The sequence below is a fragment of the Scleropages formosus genome, chromosome 3 (assembly GCF_900964775.1).
Source record: "Scleropages formosus chromosome 3, fSclFor1.1, whole genome shotgun sequence".
In the NCBI taxonomy this organism is placed as follows: Eukaryota; Metazoa; Chordata; class Actinopteri; order Osteoglossiformes; family Osteoglossidae; genus Scleropages; species Scleropages formosus.
The window spans coordinates 30,322,324-30,345,297 of NC_041808.1; the positions used below are offsets into that span (position 1 = coordinate 30,322,324).

At 46.4% G+C, this 22,974-nt stretch overlaps 1 pseudogene; it reads right to left on the minus strand.

Moving 5' to 3' along the window:
• Nucleotides 1–9: 9 nt before the first annotated feature.
• Nucleotides 10–22,974, minus strand: LOC108925935 (cAMP-specific 3',5'-cyclic phosphodiesterase 4A-like; annotated as a pseudogene).

Below are 22,974 nucleotides of genomic sequence, written 5' to 3' on the forward strand. Positions count from 1 at the left end.
ACAGCTCCTTCAACAAACGCCAATATCATCATAATGTCCAGTTTCTGCACCCTCCTTGTTGACGACATATATGCCCGTTGTAGATTTTTGCAGGTCTCTTAGGATGTCATCTCCATTAATGTCCTGTAGATTTAAATATAACAGGAGAAAAAAGAAAGCATGTATTCATGCAATTATTTTAATGTTAATTACGTATACTTGCTCACATACCTATCAACCCCTAAAAATAAGTCTGGTGATATTGTGTATATCTCTTCCTATCAAGTCTTTTTTGCAGAGCCGAACCGATAAAGAATGTCTCCTACTAACAAGTATTATGTGTCTATCAAAGCCTTATATATACACTCAGTTGTCAGCTTCTTCGGTACATTTAGCTAAAAGCAATGCAGTTTAATACAATGGTTATGAAATACTACTTTCATTATGGCTATAATGTTTAATTTTTATTCAAACTTTCAAAGAGGTGGTAATTCAGCTGTATTGTAATTTTGGAGGCTGCAGTTCGTGGTGCTGTTAAATTATATTGGATTTACTTACATGCGTTTCTATTATTTTGACCACCCCACTTATATCAATGAAGCTAGGCTAAATAACAGAAGCACCTCTCTTTATAACATTGTGAAAGCTATTTTTTCTACCTATTCAAAAGTTTTGAACCAAAGTTATTGGTGCTGACACAACAGCTTGTAATGATTAGTGGGCAAGTGACATTAAATCATAAAAAACACACACACACACTCAGAACCACTTGTCCCAGACAGGGTCGCGGGGAACCAGAGCCTACCCGGTAACACAGGGCATAAGGCCAGAGGGGGAGGGGACACACCCAGACCCAGGACGGGACGCCAGTCCGTCGCAAGGCACCCCAAGCGGGACTCGAACCCCAGACCCACTGGAGAGCAAGACCCGGTCCAACCCACTGCGCCACTGCGCCCCCCTAAATCATAAAACATTTTCTTGAATAGAAAACAGTACATGTGACACTGACTTACCGCATACTCCTGAACAAGAGGTCCATCATCCTCACCTAAATAGATGCAAAGTGCTTTGAGGACTGCTGTCCTTTTACGGTTAATGTAACGTAAGCTGTGCTTCCGACTTTTATGCGACTTGAACGTGAGTATCACAGAGTGAGTTTCACTGATGCATGGATGAGTAGCTCCTTGTAAGTAGTGTATCTAGCAGTGCAGTCACCTTAGTGAATAAGGTGTGTGGGCTAGTACACTACATAATGTTTGTTATAAGTCGCTTTGGAGAAAAGCGTCTGCTAAGCGAATTAATGTAAATGTATTGACAGCCTTTAAACATACAAGTGACTGTCTCATTGTTTTTCAGATGATGACTTATGTGCACAAAATAGTCACGTTCTGTTCCAAATTCACTACGGCCACATGCATGACAGGAGAATGTCGTAACTATATCAGAGTGCATTAAGGTATTGGCATGATTCCTCGACAAGTGTGTCAAGAGTGAATTCCAAGTCTTATAAATACATGGACAATGAGGATATGCACATTTAATACGATGGCCTTTTCCGAAATGACCACGTTTTAGTCTGCAATGTTTAAGAAGTTCTGATCGCCTAAGCCCTGGACACTTCAGTGCCACAGTCTTTACACTGCCACATAAACTAGACAAACAACAAAGAGAGAGAAGGGACAAAAAAATGAAACATTAGTGATGATCTCTGGGGCACGGAGATCCGCATCACCTTTGATTACATAAAGCCGTATGCGGTGAAATAAATACAATCTGTTCAGTGTAACATATACTTTTGGCCATGATGGAATCTCACATGATGCTGAGTAAACAGAACTAAAATCCCAACAGTTCACTCAAAACATGAAGAGTTAGGCTGTCGACACATGACCTGCGGCAGGTTGGCTCTGTGCTGCAATTAGTCATTATTATACTAGAGGAAAACCAAAGACACAGAACCACATCTAGCAAGAAGCTGAAAGATGAAGAAAGGGAAAGAAATGTGTACCAGTACTTTTTTCAGCATGAATGTAACAGGTCTTCAATGTGAATTATAAGATGACGACCTACCCGTGTCAAGCTCCTCCTTCTCCCCTATATATTTTCCCTTCAGCTTAGCTTTTTTGTATGGTCATTTACCATACCATAACCATGGTACCAGTAAAGAAAGAAAAAATGGATACCACACAATTAGCTGTTGCAGATCTATGTAGTTGTGGTTTAAATCATTGTTTACATTGAATGACTGCTGAAATACTGCTGCCATCAGTATAGCTTTGAAGTGTTTGTTAAATGCACTTACCAAAACAATATGGGGTCCCCAAAAAGTTAAGTTCTGTTCCGCACCACACCAAGATCAGACATGAGAAGAACCTGCAGTTAAAATAAATTAAAAATAAACAGGAATTAGCTAAATGGCAAGCCTGTTGGTGAAGAAAATGTAGTTGTTCAATAATGACCAAAACTTGTGTCTACACGGAACACATGCCTGTGGCTCAGATCACTACAAACTTATCTGTGAAGATGTTATGTGCAAATTCTCATTATTTTACATATGAAATATGCAACAAATGCCAGTTTAGGAGAGAACAGACTTAATTTTCAGTAATAATTTAACTTATTTCTTAATTCACTGGTGGAATATTTTCTAGCGAGTGTGATATTTCTCTGATGAGCGATTATGAAATCACATTACAGCATTCAGAAATTATGCTTTCAAAGCTGAGCTAATCACACAGACAAAATACTTCTAGTACTCTGGTTTCATAGTACATTAGAATTTCTGATGAAAGCAGAGCAAAAAACAGAACTAAAAAACGTTAACCTACTAACTAATTTAGGATTAACTTATCCCTGTTTTATTCTGCCTTGACTGGTGTTTCCACTTGACTCAGTGTCTGTGCTCCTCAATCCATTCAGAGCTGCCTCTGCTCAACATGGCAAAACTAGTTACTATGAACTGAAAAATTTTTCTCACTCATTTCAACAGACTTAGTTTCTCTGAGCATTCGAGCTCCTTTTCCCCGTCTGAAGAATTTTTCCATGATACGTTCGGTGCACTGGTGGTACACAGCCAGTGGCTTTGTGGGATTGCTGAGGTCTGCACAGTGCACCATGATATCCTGCAGTAAGAGCCCCCCCACAGGATCCCGGTGGTTATTACAGCCTTATACACATTAACCCTAATACAGACACACACTCGTACAAGACCATAGTAGTTATTGTGATTTACATATAAAAATACAGAAACATGAAATGTCTGAATGACTTTTATACACATACCAAGAGCAGAATTGTTACTTCAGTCTTATAACAGTTTTGAAGTTGTTTCATTCAGTTCCATTCCATCCAATTCAATGTATTTTTATAGAGTGCTCTTATCATAGAGCACTGAACAAAGTTTCAAGTCAAGAAAAAAAATACAGTATAACAGGAAAAACTGTAGCTAACTCTTTGGAAGAACCAGCTAGCAGCTGAGGAACAGGAAAGAAAAAAAAAAAAAAAAAAAACTCCCATTGCAAAGAAGGGGATGCCAAAAGGTGCCATGCACACATAGAGCACACTCAAGAGGTTACAGCATAGAAGCCCATACTCATTCTCTGTGGTTACCGTAGTCCTCAGTCTACTGGTCTATTCTTACCTCTATGCAGTGAGTCTAATGGTCCAGTAACAGCACTCCTCAACTTGTCACCTTTTTATTCTCTACCATTGTTTTCAGATTAGCTAACAGACTCATGTGTTTAGACATACCAGTTGCTAGGACCTACACGGGGAGCAGAAAATTACAGTTTTTCAATTAACTGAACCAGAAGATAATCCAAATCATCTACAAATGCTTTCATTAACATGTCAGTGCCCTCTGCCCTCCTTTGCTGGGTTGATGTTGGTCTCTTAAGACGATATGCTGTTGGGTTCTGTGCTATGTGTTTTGGTAAAATGAGTTGGGTGTCCATTGCTTTATCCCCTATTCCACCAATCTTTCAGTAGTGTGAGTCCACTACGAGTCCAAAGTGACGGCACTCTGATTCCCAGGAGTTTCACTGGTTCGTTTCTTTGGGGCTGAATCCTTCAGCTTAGCAAAGTAACCCTCTTGACAGGAGTCTGTGGTTTGTTAGACTCATGCATTTTTCAGCTGCAGTTAAAGCCTTCACCAAGAGTTTTGGTTTGATATGATGTATTGTCAGCAGTCCTTGCTTGTAATTTACAGTATATGTTACAAGAAAGTCGTGCCCAGAGTCCAATATCGCACTGTTGTTGCGTTGATTTGTTGTGCTCTGTTTATGCACATTGTAGAGTTTCACTGCAGTAGAAAAGTGTCTCACTAGTGTTGTTGATGAACTGCTTAGAGACTCCAGGGTGATCCACATCATGAATGGCAGCTGCAAAGAGAGCAGTGAGAATCTCGAGATCAGTAAAGACTGCCTAACAAAGGGAGGGGGAGAACAAAACACATTCACACATGTTCATTCAAGGGGTCCTCTTTAAAAGAAGCACCAACATGGCATGTGCCTGCAGATCCTTCCTGGTGGGTGTTTCAGGTCTTGATAAGAAGCTATTGGTCTGCTAACGACTCTAGTGGAAAAAAATAGAAGTGTGTGATATCGCATGGACTGCAGGCAGAGTGTTTGTCCCAGCAGAGATTACGAAAGAAAGGACATCAGGTGGTGTAGTGGACACCACTGTCCACGGCGGATTGTCCCTACTGTAGTGCTCTAGACAGCCATAGAAGAATAAGGTGTCCACCTGTCACATCCGGACACTGGTGAGATAAAAAAAAAAAAAAGAGCACATATTGCTGTTGTGTGGTGCTGGAAAGCATTTTTTGTCCAGCATTAGAATGTTAACATTTAATGAGATGTTTGCTCACTTTGAGGGCAGGCGTGGAGCGCAGGACATGAGTGGACTGCGTAACATCTGCTCCACGCAGACTGTTGTGGTAGGACACACTCGCGTTGTAGTGGTCCTCTACGGTCATCACATAGGCCATCAATGTGTCCTCTGGCATTCGGAAGGTCTTCATGAGATCCCTTTCCTTCTCACAGCCATGCAAACACACACAGAGCCACATAAACTTGGCCAAGGTCCATTGAAGATGTTGGAATGAAACAGATGCCTGCAATCCCAAGGGGCTGAAGGAGCTCCTTCTCATCCTGCTCTCTCTGAAGTACTGACTTTGACAGTGAGTCAGTTTATATATTGAACATAAAGTGAAGTACACATCAGCACAGATAAATGCTGATAAAACTAACTGGCAATTGAAAAATAGAAAATAAATCAATAATGATACAAATAAAATTGTAGCTGGAGCAGATGGACATCCATTCAAGTTGACTTGAGGCCTACCTTTGACTGGTCATCTTGCAAATCTCCACACACACCTACCTGGAAGATGGCAAACATAATGCAGCTGAGTGGCCGGTTACAGGACAGCTGAGCCACAGTGAAAATGTTGAAGTTGCATTTATCCAGATTTCCCAGTTCCTGGAGAAGTTAGACGTGTCACTTGTCACCACTATTTAAAAACTCCAAGTATCACCTAAGGGGATGATGAAACAGGGAAGTGTCACAAGAAGCAGACGGCCACGGATGACTCGCATCGGCTTCACCTCCATCAGTGCAGCCACAGCAAGTGGTGCAACGAAAGATGTGCCAAGTTACATGAGAAGTCTGCAGATGTTCTATCCTTCTGTGAAGGAGGAATTTGAAAGAATAATGCAAGTGTGAGAAACAGGAGTCACAGAGTGAATGTAATAGTTCCGCAGAACCCGAAGACTGTGTTCATTTCTGTGTTAAAGCACAATAAATTGAAATTAGAGAAAAATCAATGCGCTCACCAAATTTGACACACACACACACACCTTCAGTAAGGTGTGTTTTTTCATAGCTTCATCTTTTAAACTTTCAGTGGAGCATTGAACCACGCAGCATAAAAATCAATTTGTGCAGAAGTCAGTAAACAAACGTTTGTTGCCATCACAGGAAGAGGAAATGCAGGTGGAATGATCCACAGAGGGGGGATGCGGTGGCGCAGTGGGTTGGACCGCAGTCCTGCTCTTTGGTGGGTCTGGGGTTCGAGTCCCGCTTGGGGTGCCTTGCGATGGACTGGCGTCCCGTCCTGGGTGTGTCCCCTTCCCCCTCCGGCCTTACGCCCTGTGTTGCCGGGTAGGCTCCGGTTTCCCGTGACCCCGTGAGGGACAAGCGGTTCTGAAAGTGTGTGTGTGTGTGTGTGTGATCCACAGAGGTAGTACCAATTGAATCTCTGGAAAGTCACGCATTTGCAGTAAAGTTACTTTTCGTTGCATTCAGTGTTCAGAAAAAGAGAAAACTACATGTATAAAAATGTAACTGATCAGAAGATATTAGCTGTGATATTAGATATTAGCTGCTGTAAGAATGAAAGGGTGTGTGTCTGAGTGCGTAAATATAAGCAGACAGATGAGTAGCTTTCAGGCACAGGTGGGCTTGGTGTCACAGGAGTCCTTGTCCAAGTGCAGCAGTTGCACTCACCAAGGAATGCGCTGGAGATGTCCTCAGACACCTGGACTCCAGAGCGACTCATCTCAGACAGGTGGGAGAGCTCTCGGTTCAGCATCCGCTTAAACTGTGGGCGGAGTCAATCAGGATGAGAGAGTGTGTTTGTTTTGTGATCCTTCTCTCACAGTGAATACACACACACACAGCCCTGTGAAGTCCATTCTACATGCTCATCCTCACAGACCCACAGCGTTTCATAACCAGTCTCCATGGCAACCGAATCTTCACATTGTTCAGGATCAGTGTTGGCGTTTTGGAAAAACACCACAGTGGTGAGCAGATGGAGAGACGTGACATACATCCTACAGCAGTGAGACTTGGAGAGAGACACCACACACGGTAGCACTCAGCGGGCATCTCTAAGAAAGTGCACAAAGAGTGCCTAGCTGGAGAGCAGCGGGAAATGCACCACACACAGCTGGGTGTTAATCTAAGTGACGCGACGCATAGATGGGGGGGCAGTCTGAGTGAGAAAACACACACAGTGGAAGGATGACCGCAGGTCACATTTGGGGGGTTGTCACACACTCTCACATGGTGGTTGTCGGTGCCGCGGTACAAGTGTCAGTCAGCACAGGTGAGATCTGCACCTTGGTCGAGGCCACGTCACTGACGAAGCGGTGCGTTTCGATGGTCTCCAGCTGGTCCAAACACCAGTCCAGCTCCTCCAAGGTCTCGCGAGCAAGCTGCTGGTAGGTCTCCTCTGTGAGGACACATGAAGGCAATATCAAGGTCACATGACTGTACTGATGTTTGTGTGAGAATGAGCGCGAGTGTGAATGTGTGTGATGCAAAGGGTATCGAACTGTCCTGGGAGTGGTTTGCTGCATTCCCAGTGGAGACCTCCTGCATGTTACAACAGGGATACGTGAACAGCACTACCTACTGACCATTGTGGGGAACGCAACATTATTTTGAGGCCGATGGAAAAAAGGCTTCACCACCCTCGAGGAGCCACACAAAGAATCATACTTTCACAGTTCAGTGACCCAATGCTACTCACAACACACACTCTGTCAAACACGCTCTCACACACTCACAGAGGAGGTGGTAACATGGTTCTCACTGACTGCAGTGACAGTTTGGATTGGCAGGTTTCAGCGAAAGCGAGACACCGACTTGACTGTGGGTGACGAGACGTTGGCGAGGAGGGAAAAGTTGCTTCTTACAGATAGCAGACTTGCCAGAACCTGGAAAGAGAGGAGAGCCCGATGAGTGATTGTGAGCGATGCTCTAGGCTGGATGAGTCATCCTCAGGGGTAAACCCAGCTGGAATTCAGGGCTCAAGAACCGAGAGGCTCGGATCACCGACTCCGTGTGCAAAACAGCCTCACCTGAGCAAAAGGGGGGGACAATGAAGTCTTCCGTGAGCCTGAGGAGAGGAATGACAAGAACATAAAAGTCAAGCGTGCAAACAACAATTAGTGAATAAAACACACACACACACACACACACACACACACACACACACACACACTTTCAGAACCGCTTGTCCCATAGGGGGTCACGGGGGACCGGAGCCTACCCGGCAACACAGGGCGTAAGGCCAGAGGGGGAGGGGATACACCCAGGACAGGACGCCAGTCTGCCGCAAGGCACCCCAAGTGGGACTCAAACCCCAGACCCACCGGACAGCAGGACTGCGGTCCAACCCACTGCGCCACCGTGCCCCCGTGCCCCCCGTGAATAAAACAGAGTACATAAAATTTCCTCCCACACTGCAAAGACATCCTGTTCAGGTGAGCTGGGAACTACAAACTGACCTTTCTGAACATCAGCGCATGCGTGAGAAAAGTCCAAAGAAAGGTCAAGAATGAGGAAGGTGATGGCATGTGAAGGTACAAACAATGGGACTTCAAAGTCACAGTGAATGAAATACACAGTATTGGAGAAGAAGTGATTACTAAGCATTTTACGCACAGGCTCTTCAGGTTTTGGATGTCTGAGCCACAAATTGTTAAAGGCGAAAACATCTTCCAGTTTATTTGTGATTGCACTTTTCTTTAACTCTTTTTTTTAAAAACATCTGTGGAGGAACAAATATGACCTGCATTTACCCTCTGAGCTGAGAGATGGCAGTAAAGAGCAGCCAAATGGAAGAGGAGTGTGGGATCACCTGAATTCAGCTCACTTCCACAGTGTTTACAGCTCCTGCCTGGGGATCCTGAGTGTCAGCGATCAACAGCAAGATGAGGAACGCTACGTACGCTTATGGGATCAATCAATCAGTCATTACCTGGCATTCAATGGGAACTTGTGGAGGTCACATATTTTTATTTACATTTATTCAATTAGCAGACACTTTTTTCCAAGGCGACGTACATCCCAGAGAAAATACAATGTGTTCATTACATTAGGAGAAAGACGCGTGATTCTTAAGTACATTTAGTTTGTTTCTATCCACCATATGAACCAATGTTCAGTCATATTTTGAGTCATTGTTAAATTCTGCAACGGAGTGTCATCACATGCAGAGTGTACCCTGCCTAGCCTTGGGCTCTGTGCTTCTGGAACAGACTCTGGACCACCGGGACCCCAAACTGGCCAAGTGCTTAACAACAAGAAAGGTGAAGTGGATCATTTTTCTATTGGAACACAGCTTGAAGTGCATAAAAATATTAATGTCTCTAAAGGTTTTTTTTTTTTTTTTACCTATTATAGCTATCTGAGACATTTGCAGAAACCAATCAGCAAATCAATCAAGTGACACCTCAATAACAATTAACCTTCCATGTATTGTGACTCGGTGGTGAAAAATGACTTTGGACTTACAAACAAAAAAGACTTCTGAACACACATGGGGCCCCAGTTGTGTTTGCAGGTGAGAGTTCCGAGGACTAGTCAGTGAGCTTGTGAGATACACAGTGCGTTTAGAGACTGTGCAGAGATATGGAGAGGGAGCCTCTTACCCTTCGCTGGTAAGAGAGGAGTTGCGGGACATGGCCCTGGGAGACGGGTCGTAGTCGGAGTCCCAGCAGTACAGGAAGGACTCGCGCCGCTGGCTCAGTGGGAAGTAGGGGTGCAGCTGCAGACCTGGACTCGCCTGCGAAGCCAGAGGACTCCGTTCTTGGGATGGAACATTGTCCACCTCCAGGCTGTGAGAAACACGCAACTTGTGAGACCAGGGAGAGACTGGTGGAAACATTCACCTGGCCAGGTGCGCCTCCCACACGGCTCCTACCTGTCCGAGTCAGCGTGAGCGATGGCGATACGCGTTCTGGCGTCAGACGATACATTCAAGATGGAACTTACGTCGAACAGGGAATCGATTCTTTCGAAAGACGCCGTCTCGGCTATCGGTGTTCCACTCCTCGCTCTGGACGCTCTGCCTCGCTCTCTAAAGGAGAGCTGTAACGCTGCATGCTGTATGAAGGAGCAGGAACTAACAAACTGGGTGAGAAAGCTGTTGTGTTGATGCTCTCATACACAAGCAGAGACTGAAACGGGGCACGGTGACCCAAAGCTGGAGACAAAAAAGATAACGCGTTTGCATCAAGTGCGGGAAACAGAATAAGGTTCACGTGTTTGCAAAATCCCCAGAAAAGAACAAGCCCAAGAAAGCGGAAAGTTCCATCCCTAACCCTAGTTCCAACTCTGACTGTCACAGCTCAGGATGCTGGTAGCAAAGAATCAGTAAGATGCCAGCAAAAATACCATCAGTGAAATACTGACTCTTGCTGTTGCTGCTGCCTGTTCACATGCATTTCACTTTGTGCTGTTACACTGTTTGTTTTGCTCCAGTATTTCACTTAACATTTTCTGTTTGAACCAGGTTGGGTGCTGGCGGAAAGGCCTACCGGTATCCGTTTGTTCTTAACTATTAACTTTTCTTAAATTAAACTATGACAAGTACATCACGCAGGTGGTTGTTAAAAGTAAACACATTTACTGCAGTTTTCAAGGATCATTTCTGTAGTTTCTTTGCTTACCCTTCAGCAGTTTAACATCTTTCTTGTGCTGGTTAGCCTGTATTGCAAACTAGATGGACTGAACCACTCGGGGTATTTCTAGGTGGAAGTCCTTGGGCACAAGCAACTTGACTGAACCCTCAGTCCCAGCTACATCCCAGCTACCTGAAGGACACATACGACTTCATTAGCAAGCTGGAGAACGTTTCCGTTCCAGAGGATGCAATTTTATTCACTGTTGACATCAACAGCCTGTACACAAACATTGCCACAGATCTGGGCCTAGAAGCGGTAAGGAGACTCTTCAACAAGTATCCAGACCCGAATAGACCAAATGTGGAAATACTAAAAACTACTGGACATAAGCCTAACCAGAAATGACTTTGTATTCGACTCCAAAAGCTAATTACAGATCCAGGGCACAACAAGAAATTTGCAGCACCTATGCTAACATATACATAATATATGGCAGACTGGGAGCAAACATTATTTGACGAATGCCCAATCAAACCACTTCTCTACTACAGATGTCTAGATGACATTTTCACAGTCTGGCACCACAGCCTCGCAGACTTCAACACTTTCACAGCTATAATGAACACACACCACCCAAAATTAGCAGTAAAACAACACTGGGACACACGGGAAGTAAACTTCCTGGACACCACTGTATATTACAGTGAATCTCAGAATGGCCTTAAATCTCAAAAAACTAAGGTCTTTCTCAAAATAACAGAAACATTTTCTGCTACACAAATCCAGTTATAACCCTAAGCACACATTCAAAGGAATAATAAAATTGCAGCTGATCAGGTTCCACAGAATCCGTTCAGAACGAATTCACGACACGGTGGCTCAGCGAGTAGCGCTGCTGTCTCTAACCCCAGCTCCAGGCAAAACCTTAGCCCCAACCTCTCGTGCCTGGGTGGTGTGACAGAACGTGGGTTTGATCCCTGCTCAGTCTGTGTGGCGTTTGCATGTTCTCCCTCTGTCTGCGTGGGTTTCCTCTGGGTGCTCTGGTTTCCTCCCACAGGCCAAATACATGCTGTTCAGGCTCCCCCTTAGTGTGTGTGAGTGTCACAGAGTGAGTGCTTGTAAGTAGTGTATCTAGTAGCATAGTCACCTTGGTGAATAAGGTGTGTGGGCTAGTACACATACATTGTCTGAAGCGCTCGTCCCATACGGGGTCCCAGGGAGGCCTAAAGCAAGCCTAACCCAACAAGCCAGCCATCCAGCCAACCCACTAACAATACATTGTCTCACACACATTGTCTGAACCGCTTGTCCCATACGGGGGGTCACGGGGAGACGGAGCCTAACCCGGCAACACAGGGTGTAAGGCTGGAGGGGGAGGGGACACACCCAGGACGGGACCACACGCCAGTCCATCAGAAGGCACCCCAAGCGGGACTCGAACCACAGACCCACCGGAGAGCAGGATCCGGTCCAACCCACTGCACCATCGCGCCCCCCCACATGCTATAAACTGATTTTCTTAAAAAAGTTCAAATTTTTTCCACAAACTTAAACGTGCAGCATAGTTTATAATACGCAGTATATGACAACTACTTTGGAACTCGAACTCTTCGAACCCGGCCAAGCCCACTGCGGCACCACGCCCCCGTGCTGTAAATAAATTTTTCTTTTAAAAAAAAGTTCACAGTTCTTCCAAGAACTTAAATGTGTATACATTGTGTAACACGTGGTGTAATGTTTTGTTCTTAGGTCAGTAGGTACGTCTGTGGAGGGGTAAATAAAGGACCACTCGATTTGGGCAATTATTAACTATTAAACTTTACCAAAAACTGTTTTTCTCTTGTTTTCTCATATATACATTATTTTCAGTAAACCATTACCTTAAAAACATGAAACTGAACTCTGATAGGGGGTGCGGTGGCGCAGTGGGTTGGACCAGGTCCTGCTCTTCAGTGGGTCTGCGGTTCGAGTCCTGCTTGGGGTGCCTTGCGACGGACTGGCGTCCCGTCCTGGGTGTGTCCCCTCCCCCTCCGGCCTTACGCCCTGTGTTACCGGGTAGGCTCCGGTTCCCCGTGACCCCGTATGGGACAAGCGGTTCTGGAAATGTGTGTGTGAACTCTGATAAAGCAACAAGGAAAAAATAATTTACACACAATACACACCATACAAATTGTAGCAACTAAGGGTTAGACTAGGGTGCTATAACTATTAATATTTGAACTGTTAATATTGAACTGGTGATTGTTTGTTTCACACTGTTGTGTTCAACTCCAGTTGTCAAAGTGTTAGCTTGGGTATGCCTAAGGTTCTTCGGGTGGCTCGCCATCTACGTCTTCGCGTAGAAGTTCGTTGTTGCTCCGTGGGGAGTGAAGGGGGGGAGAATTTAAAAAAAAAAAAAAAAAAACAAAAAAAGTAAAACTGACCGAATCCCTCTGCAACTGAAACAATTGTGGAACGATTCTCTCAAATTCTTCAATTGTATCCCACTAGGAAAATGTTTCGATTGTCAGCGCTACTCATGTGGGAAGGCGGGACTTCCAGTTGTGCTCCCACCCTATTGGATGATTGAAACAGTCAATCAACTCTTTAAGAAATTAAGAGTAAAAAAATTCCTCTCTTTCATAAAGTTATTTCCCTTAATTTATGTTAAATTTGCTAATCATGTAATATATTGTGCAATGTATTTACAGGCTTACAACTGCAGAATATTTATAATACACAACTACAGTGGAGTCTCGGAACGCAACCGCTTCGGAACTCGACTGCTTTGAAACTCGTACTCATCGGACCTGGCCAAGCCCGCTGAGGTACCACTCCCTCGGCTTGCTTTAAATGGATTTTTTTACAAAATGTCACTTCTTTTCCAAGAACTTAAATGTGTATACATTGCAGAATATTTATAATACACAGTACAGTTCATGGCAACTAAAGTGGAGCCTCTGCGCTCGACTGCTTTGGAACTCGACCGCTTTGAAACTTGTACTCATCGGACCAGGCCAATCCCGCTGAGGCACCACGCTCCCGGCGTGCTGTAAATGGATTTTTTTTAAAAAGTTCACATTTTTCCAAGAACTTAAACACGTATACACTGCAGCATATGGCAACTACAGTGGAGCCTCTGCACTCGACCGCTTCGAAGCTCAACCGCTTCGAAACTCATGCTCATAGGACCCAACCAAGCCCGCTGAGGCACCATGCCCCCGGCATGCTGTAAATGGATTTTTTTAAAAAAATTCACTTTTTTTCCAAGAATTTAAACATGTATACATCTTCTCATCTCATCTGCTTCCTCCGCTTATCTGGAACCGGGTGGCGTGGGCAGTAGTCCGAGCAGAGCCCCCCAGACTTCCTTCTCCCCGCACACCTACTCCAGTTTCTCTGAGGGAACCCCAAGGCGTTCCCAGGCCAGCTGGGAGACGTAGTCTCTCCAACGTGTCCTGGCTCTGCCCCGAGGCCTCCTCCCAGTGGGACAAGCCTGGAACACCTCACCAGGGAGGCATCCAGGAGGCATCCGGAACAGATGCCCGAGCCACCTCAACTGACTCCTCTCGATGCGGAGGAGCAGCGGCTCTATCCGAGCTCCTCCCGGGTGACTGAGCTTCTCACCCTATCCCTAAGGCCACTCTGCGGAGGAAACTAATTTCTGCCGCTTGTATCCGCGATCTCATTCTTTCGGTCATGATCCAGAGTTCATGACCATAGGTGAGGGTAGGAACGTAGATCGACCGGTAAATTGAGAGCTTCGCCTTACGACTCAGCTCCTTCTTCACCACAACAGACCGGTACAATGATCGCATTACTGCGGACACCGCACCGATCCGTCTGTCAACCTGCCGCTCCATTTTTCCCTCACTCGTGAAAAAGACCCCGAGATACTTAAACTCCTCCACTTGAGGGAGCAACTCCCCCCTAACTCGGAGGGGGCAATCCACCTTTTTCCGACTGAGAACCATGGCCTCGCATTTGGAGGTGCTGATTCTCATCCCCGCCGCTTCGCACTTGGCTGCAAACCTCTCCAGTGCACGCTGTAAGTCTTGATTCGATGAAGCCAACAGGACCACATCGTCCGCAAAAAGCAGAGACGAGATCCTGCGGCCACCGAAACAGACACCCTCCGTTCCTTGGCTGCGCCTAGAAATTCTGTCTATGAAGATAATGAACAGAATTGGTGACAAAGGGCAGCCCTGGCAGAGTCCAATATGCACCGGGAACAGGTCTGACTTACTGCCGGCAATGCGAACCAAGCTCCTGCTCCGGTCATACAGGGAACGAACAACCCGTAGCAAAAAGCCCTGAACCCCATAATCCCGAAGTACCTCCCACAGGATGCCACGAGGGACACGGTCAAATGCCATCTCAAGGTCCACAAAACACATATGGACTGGTTGGGCAAACTCCCATGAACCCTCCAACACCCTAGTGAGGGTATAGAGCTGGTCCAGTGTTCCACGACCAGAGCGAAAACCGCATTGTTCCTCCTGAATCCGAGGTTCGACTATCGGTCGGATTCTCCTCTCCAGTACCCTGGCATAGACTTTCCCAGGGAGGCTAAGGAGTGTGATCCCCCTATAGTTGGAACACAATCTCCGGTCCCCCTTCTTAAAAAGATGGACCACCACCCCGGTCTGCCAGTCCAGAAGCACCGTTCCTAAGCTCCACGCAATGCTGCAGAGGCATGTCAGCTAAGACAGCCCCACAACATCCAGAGACTTGAGAAACTCGGGGCGGATCTCATCCACCCCCGGAGCCTTGCCACCGAGGAGTTTTTTGACTACCTCAGCAACTTCAGCCAGGGTAATGGACGAGTCCCCCTCCGAGTCCCCGGCCTCAGCTTCCTCTACGGAAGGCGTGTCGGAAGGATTGAGGAGATCCTCAAAGTACTCCTTCCACCGCCCGAGGACATTCTCAGCTGAGGTCAGCAGCGTACCACTTCCACTGTAAACAGTGTTGGCGGAACACCGCTTCCCCCTTCTGAGTCGCTGGACGGTTTGCCAGAATCTCTTTGAAGCCGACCGAAAGTCTTCCTCCATGGCCTCACCGAACTCCTCCCAGGACCAAGTTTTTGCCGCGGCAACTACCAGAGCCGCTTTCCGTCTGGCCTGCCGGTACCCGTCAGCTGCTTCAGGAGTCCCATGAGCCAGCCAGGTCCAATAGAACTCTTTCTTCAACTTGATGGCATCCCTTACCTCTGGTGTCCACCACCGTGTTCGAGGATTGCTGCCGCGACAGGCGCCAGAGACTTTACGGCCGCAGCTCCGAACCGCCGCCCTGACAATGGAGGTGTGGAACATAGTCCATTCTGACTCAATATCCCCAGTCTCCCTCGGGACCTGGCTGAAGCTCTGTCAGAGGTGGGAGTTGAAGACCTCTCTGACAGGGGCCTCCGCCAAACATTCCCAACAGAGCCTCACTATGCGTTTGGGCCTGCCAGGTCTGTCCAGCTTTTTCCCCCGCCATCGAATCCAACTCACCACCAGGTGGTGATCAGCTGACAGCTCAGCCCCTCTCTTCACCCGAGTGTCCAAGACATATGGCCGAAGATCAGAAGAAACGACTAAAGTCGATCATCGACCTCCGACCTAGGGTGTCCTGGTGCCAAGTGCACTGATGGACACCCTTATGCATGAACATGGTCTTCGTTATGGACAAACCATGACTAACACAGAAATCCAATAACAACTCACCACTTGGGTTCAGATCAGGGAGGCCGTTCCTCCCAATCACGCCCCTCCAGGTGTCACTGTCGCTGCCCACGTGGGCGTTAAGGTCCCCCAGTAGAACGACAGAGTCCCCAGTGGGAGCGCTTTCCAGCATGCCCCCCAGGGACTCTAAAAAGGTCGGGTACTCTGCACTGCCACTAGGCGCATAAGCACAAACGACAGTGAGAGACCGTTCCCTGACCCGAAGGCGCAGGGAGACGATCCTCTCATTCACCGGGGTAGACTCCAACACATGGCAGCTGAACTGGGGGGCTATTAATAAGCCCATACCCGCCCGCCGCCTCTCACCCTGGGCAACGCCAGAATAGTGGGGAGTCCACCCCTGGTCGAGAAGAGTGGTTCCAGAACCCAAGCTGTGAGTGGAAGTGAGCCCGACTATATCTAGACGGTATCTCTCAACCTCCTGCACTAGCTCAGACTCCTTCCCCTCCAGTGAAGTGACATTCCAAGTCCCAAAAACCAGAGTTGGCGCCCGAGGTTTGGGTCGGCTGGGCACCTGGCCCCGACCACCGCCCAAATCACAAGGCACCGGCCCCTTAGGGCCTCTCCAGCAGGTGGTGAGCCCACTGAAGAGTGGCTCCACGTCTTGGCTTCGGGCTGAGCCCGGCCAGGCCGCATGGGCATAGACTTGGCCACCAGGTGCTCGCATGTGAACCCCTCCCCCAGGCCTGTCTCCAGGGTGGGGCCCCGGTGACCCCATACCAGGCGGGGTGAACGAGAGCCTTGATTTTACAGTCATAAGGGAGTTTTTGAACCGCGCTTAGTCTCGTCTGTCACCCAGGACCTGTTTGCCATGGGAGACCCTACCAGGGGCGTAAAGCCCCAGGCAACATAGCTCCTGAGGTCATTCAGGCACTCAAATCCCTCTACCACGTTAAGGTGGTGGTTCGCGGAGGGGAACGTGTATACATTGCAGTATATTTATAATACACAGTACAGTACATGGCAACTACAGTGGAGCCTCTGCACTCAACTGTTTCGAAGCTCGACCGCTTCCAAACTTGTACTCATCGAACCCGGCCAATCCCACTGAGGCACCACGCTCCCGGCGTTCTTTAAAAAAGTTCACATTTTTCCAAGAACTTAAATGTGTATACATTGCAGGATATTTATAATACACATTACAGTATATGACAAGTACAGTGAGCCTCCGAACTCAAACGTCTCATATCCCGAACGCTTCGGAACTCGAATTCTTCGGAACTGGCCAAGCTCGCTGCGGCACCACGCCCCCGTGCTATAAATAGGTGTACTTTTTTATCTTCCAAGAACTTAAAGGTTTATACAATGCAGCATTGTTTCCAATACACAATTCAGTTAGGGTTAGGGTCAAATGCTTCGGAACTCAAACTCTTCGAACAGTAAAGGATTTAGGCTTAGGAATAGAAAAATATTTATTGTCAAGATTTCGGACGATGGTTAGGAGCTTGGGGTTAGGGTTAATTGATATGCTAACTGCTTAAGGTTAAGGGCTACAGGTAACTGTAAATCCTTTACTTTTCTCCTAAACATGAAGACCTAACGCTAAACCCTATAGACTACCTGTAGCCTTCAACCTTAAGCAATTACCCTATTGATTAGCCTTAACCAAGCACTACTAGCTGTCAACCCAAACCCAGACTCTAAGTATTATCTTAACCGTAAGCCTGAACCCCCTTCGATTGCCTCAAACATAAGGTCCCAACGCTAAACCTTACAGTCTACCTGTAGCCCTCAGTCTTAAGCAATTACCCTATTAATTAACCCTAACAAAGAACTTCTAACCGTCGCCCAAAACCCTAAGGCTAAACCCCCTACTTTTGCCCTAGACATGGAATCCTAATGCCAGACTGTATAGGCTACCTATAGCCCTCAATCTTAAACAATTACCCAATTAATTAATCCTAATCCAGAACTGTTAACTTAAACCATGACTGAAAGTATTATTTTAACTGTAAGTCTGAACCTTCTACGATTGCCCTAAATATGAAGTCCGAACACTGAACCCTATAGGCTACCTGTAGCTCTCAACCTTAAACATAAGCCTATACAGGTAGCCTATACAGTCTAGCTCCTACGCTAACCCTAGCTCAAACCCTAACCCAAGCTGTAACCCTAGCTCCAGCTCTAACCCTAGCTGTAACCCTAGCCCTGCCTGTAATCCTATCCCTAGCACCAACCCTAACCCTAGCTGTAACCCTAACCCTAGCTCCAATGCTAACCAAAGCTGTGACCCTAACCCTAGCTCCAACCATAACCCTAACTATAACCCTAACCCAAGCTGTAACACAAACTCTAGCTCGAACCCGAACCCTAGCTGTAACCCTAGCCCTAGCTCCAACCCTAACTTCAGCTGTAATCCTAACCCTATCTCCAACCAGAACCCTAGCTGTAACCCTAACCCTAGCTCCAACCAGAACCCTAGCTGTAACCCTAACCCTAGCTCCAACCCTAACCCTAACCCTAGCTCCAACCCTAACCCTAGCACAAATCCTAACCCTAGCTACAAGCCTACCCCTAGCTGTAACCCTAACCCGAACCCCTAACCCTAATCCTACTCCTGACCCTGACCCTAAAAAAAATCTCCCATCCACAGCCTACTCTGATCCTAACATTGATACCTGCCCTGCATACCTAAACCCCAGACACACCACAACACATTAACCAAAGAAATTTCATCCCCACCTGCAATTACACACTAGACCCATAAGAGGGAGACATTACTCAGCAACAAAGAAACTGAAAAATTCTCTGACAACACGTGGGACCCTTGATCCACCTCTAGCCCATAACTGGACACACAGAGACAGACACACACATGGACATACATACACTACTTTCTTATACACCTCCCAGCAATGCTTCCTTCGCCAACATCTCTCTGCCACGCAAAAAAACACACCTAAAACAAAAGGGACATGTAACAACCTGGAGGAGAGCACGGTGTTGCCAGATCAACCGAAACACAATAGTGTATACGAAGCCCATAACTCTCCTCAGCCTAACCCTAACTCCAACCCTAAGGTTAGCCCCAACCATAACCTTAGCCCCAACCCGAACCCTAGCCCCAATATTAACCCTAGCCCCAACCCTAACCCTAGCTCCAACCCTAAATCTTGTTCCAACTATAACCTTAGCTCCAAACCATAACCTTAGCTAGAAGCTTAACCCTAGCTGCAGCCCTAAACCTAGCCCCAAAACTAACCCTTATTCCAACCCTTACCCTAGCTCCAGCCCTAACCTTAGCTGTAGCCCTCACCCTAGCTGTAACCCTAACCCCAGCTCCAACCCTTACCCTCGCTCCAACCTTAACCCTAGCTCCACACCCCTAAACTTAACTCCAACCCTAACCTTAGCTCCAACCCTAACTTTAACTCCAGCCCTAATCTTAGCTCCAGCCCTAACCTTAGCCCCAACCCCAACCAGAGCTCCAACCCTAACCTTAGCTCCAACCCTAACCCTAGCCATAGCTGCAGCCCTAACCCTAGCCCTAGCACTAACTCTAGCTGAACCCAAACCCTAGCTGCAGCCCTAACCCTAGCTCCAGCCCTAACCTTAGTAAGTTAGTTCACCTGAGACACGCAGTACATTAAAAAATAAAAATAAATCAGTCAACACAAGAACTTTAGCCAGAGCAGTTTATGTGGATGCATCCAAGTCTACAAACACCACGCTTAGGAGTGTGTGCAGGTGAGTGTGATGATCAAGGGCAACATCCATAACAGGCTGGACAAACACTCCAGGACAACAGCACTGTGACTTTTATCATCAGGGTCACGAGTTGTCATAAGGACACACACCATCCCCTCTCTCTCTCTCTGCCCCCCGCGCGCGCGCTGGCTGTTAGACTTGTACATGTACACATTTGTGCCCCGCCCATTTTGGAGTTTAATGTTGTTTATTTTATCGTGAAGACAGCTGTGTGAAATACAAGCCACCCATAGTTGCCTACAACATATTAAACGAAGAGCTTCCATTCTTCCGTGTCCATCTGGGTTTATATACCCTTTTTTTTGGAATACTTGTGAGGATCTAGGCTAACTCCTTAGCCAGATCGTTACAGACGTTACATACATGAAGAGACATATTTTACAAGCACAATATAGACAAAGACATGGTAATAACTAAAAACGGGGACAGTAGGCACCGACCTCTCAAACTCAGTTACATGTTACACTATAACATATAGCATGAGCTACTCGGCTGGTGAATTTTTGTGCGGGACGAGTGCTTTGTGGCCATTACTTCATTCAGTGACACCTGAAGCTCTGGACAAAATGGGAGGTGACTCTCCCAGCAGAACAAGGAGGGAGCAAGAGGCCTTCAAAAGAAGGGCTTTATGTTTTTTTAAACATTAGTTGTGCAGAAAAGTTCTTGGATTTTCAAACATGTCACAGATGGAATTTTCAGAAGAAACTCCAACTGTGTCACTCAGTTTAGCTTCCTTTGGACATTCAAGTCCCACAAGCAGAAAGCCTCATTTCCAACATCCTCCAGAGCAGACTTCTTTCTTTTACATGTACTAGGGTGGCTGAGAGCTTCGAGGCTGACTATACCACACGTGTCCCATTTGCTGTTAAGGAATGGAGGCCTTGTGACTGCACACCAGTAGTGGAACCTGTTAGTTAATGCAAACAAATGTCAAAATGACAATTCAGAACCGTAATTCCAGAATTTAAGGGTATTTACTGAGAAAGTGTCTTTCTTATGGTTCTCCATCACTCAGTGCAATTTAGCTGGCATTTACCCCTCTTTCTGAGGGGTAAAACACCACAATGCGGCCAATAATTGAACCTGTTTTGTGCCGGTAGTCATATTCCTTTAGCTGTGGGACACTCATGTGCTACCGAATTCTGCAGAAAGCTCAGGAAAAGTGCTCAGGAGACTCCTGAGATGTTGAGTGAAGTACATGGAACAGAGAAAAAAAAACTGCAGGGACGGAAAAGGAAATTTTCATCTGATGAAAAGGTGAAAGATGCTGTAGGTGCTGCCTTGAGGTCAACATCAAAAGACAGGCCGCTGTGTGTCCTTTAGGACTTTTTCAAGCACTGGAACATCAGATGTCAAAGGACGGGCTCTCAAAAGCTGTCAAGCTCCCCCCCTCCAAGGAATCTTTAGATGCAAACGACAGGTGTAGTGAGGGTTCTTCAGTGAACACACGTGTACCTGTGGCCTTGCAACACTCATCTAGTGAGCAGTGTGTGTTACTAGTTGTCACTATAGCCTTGTCTGTGCAAGGTGTCAAAGCCTGTGCTGTAATCATCCATCAGCCCCTCCCCAGGCATCTCTGCGCTGTACAGATGCGGGGGTAGCCTCCGTCTAGCTCTAAAACACACACACAGAGACAACAGTTTGACAGCCTTCTACACGACCACCTGTTTTCATCACTAACTGTAAACCGAATTTGCTCATTTCCTACAAGCACCAAAAGGACCGACACAATGTAGTTTTATCGATATTGTCATTTCTTCACCATTTCGTCTGCAGTTTATCAACATGTCTAAATCATCATGTGTGTGTTTCAGCCCAAAATGGTTGGTTTTGGTTTCTCACACACTCACTCACCTTCTGAACCACTTGTCCCTGTTGGGGTCACAGGGAGCCAGAGCCTAACCTGGCAACACAGGGTGTAAGGCTGGAGGGGGAGGGGACACACCCAGGACAAGACACCAGTCTGTTACAAGGCACCCCTAGCAGGACTTGAACCCCAGACCCACTGGAGAGCAGGACCTGGTCCAACCCACTGCACCACCACCACACCCCTCTTCCCACCAACACTCAAAATAAATACTTTCTCAGTGAAGTAACAGAACCTTAATGCATAAAGTGATTTTAATTTAACCTTTTTTGTAACCAGCAAACTGGTTAAGTAAAATTGAGTTTATTCTTATTTGAGAGCTTTACATTATAATTGTAAAGGTCTTAAATAATCAACTCTGTAGCAGTGAAGTGCGATTTTATTATTAAAACTTCAATTATGTAATCATTTATAGCACTACTAGCAACTGGTTCCTCAAAACGTAAAGCAATAGTGCATTAAAAAGTGCATTGTCTCAGAGGACTTCAGATGTGGACAGTTTTGAAACATACAGCAATACATTTATGTTTATTCACTTGTCTGACACTTTTCTCCAAAGCAACTTATAGCATTAAACTACTTACTATTACAATTCGAACCCTCAGTCAAGCTGTGGAAGTTCTGTGGTGCCATACTCACCATCGTGTACGTATCCAACATCCATGGGCACGCTATTGTGGGCCTGTAAAGGAAAACATCATGTTTAATACTATGTTTTTACTCCACACTGACAGGCCAATACACACTTTTACATTGGGCCATTCCAGAAACACCCGGAACCCACAGAAAGCAGCCAAGTGGGACAAGGAACCACAAAGCCTCGGTGGGGCTCGACAAATAGTGTGAGAGATGAGCTCTCTGAGCTCAGTCAGGGCTGTGAGGATGCAAGGTGCACACGCACCATCTCCCAGACGGCAGGGTCATGCTTGAACAGCGAGTGCATGAGCTCCACGGAGACGCGCTTCCGGTAGTCTGCATTCTTGTCCTGGGAGATGCGGAAGAAGACGGCAGCAGCGTACGTGGCTGGAGGGACGCACAGTATGAGTGGCTCTTAGGAGTGAACATTTCAGGTAAAGACATACAGAGCTTTGCAGTACAACACGGAGTAGACGGACAGTTCCGCACCTCACTCAACTTACAAGTACACCTGGGAGCAGAAACTTCATTATCCACACAACCAATAAGATTAGGATAGCTTTAATGAATAAGGAATAATTTACTTAGACTTCTCCTGTCAACATTGTATTAAACTCATTTTAAAAGACTCAGTGCCACTGTTACTGTCGTTCATTAAGTCCAT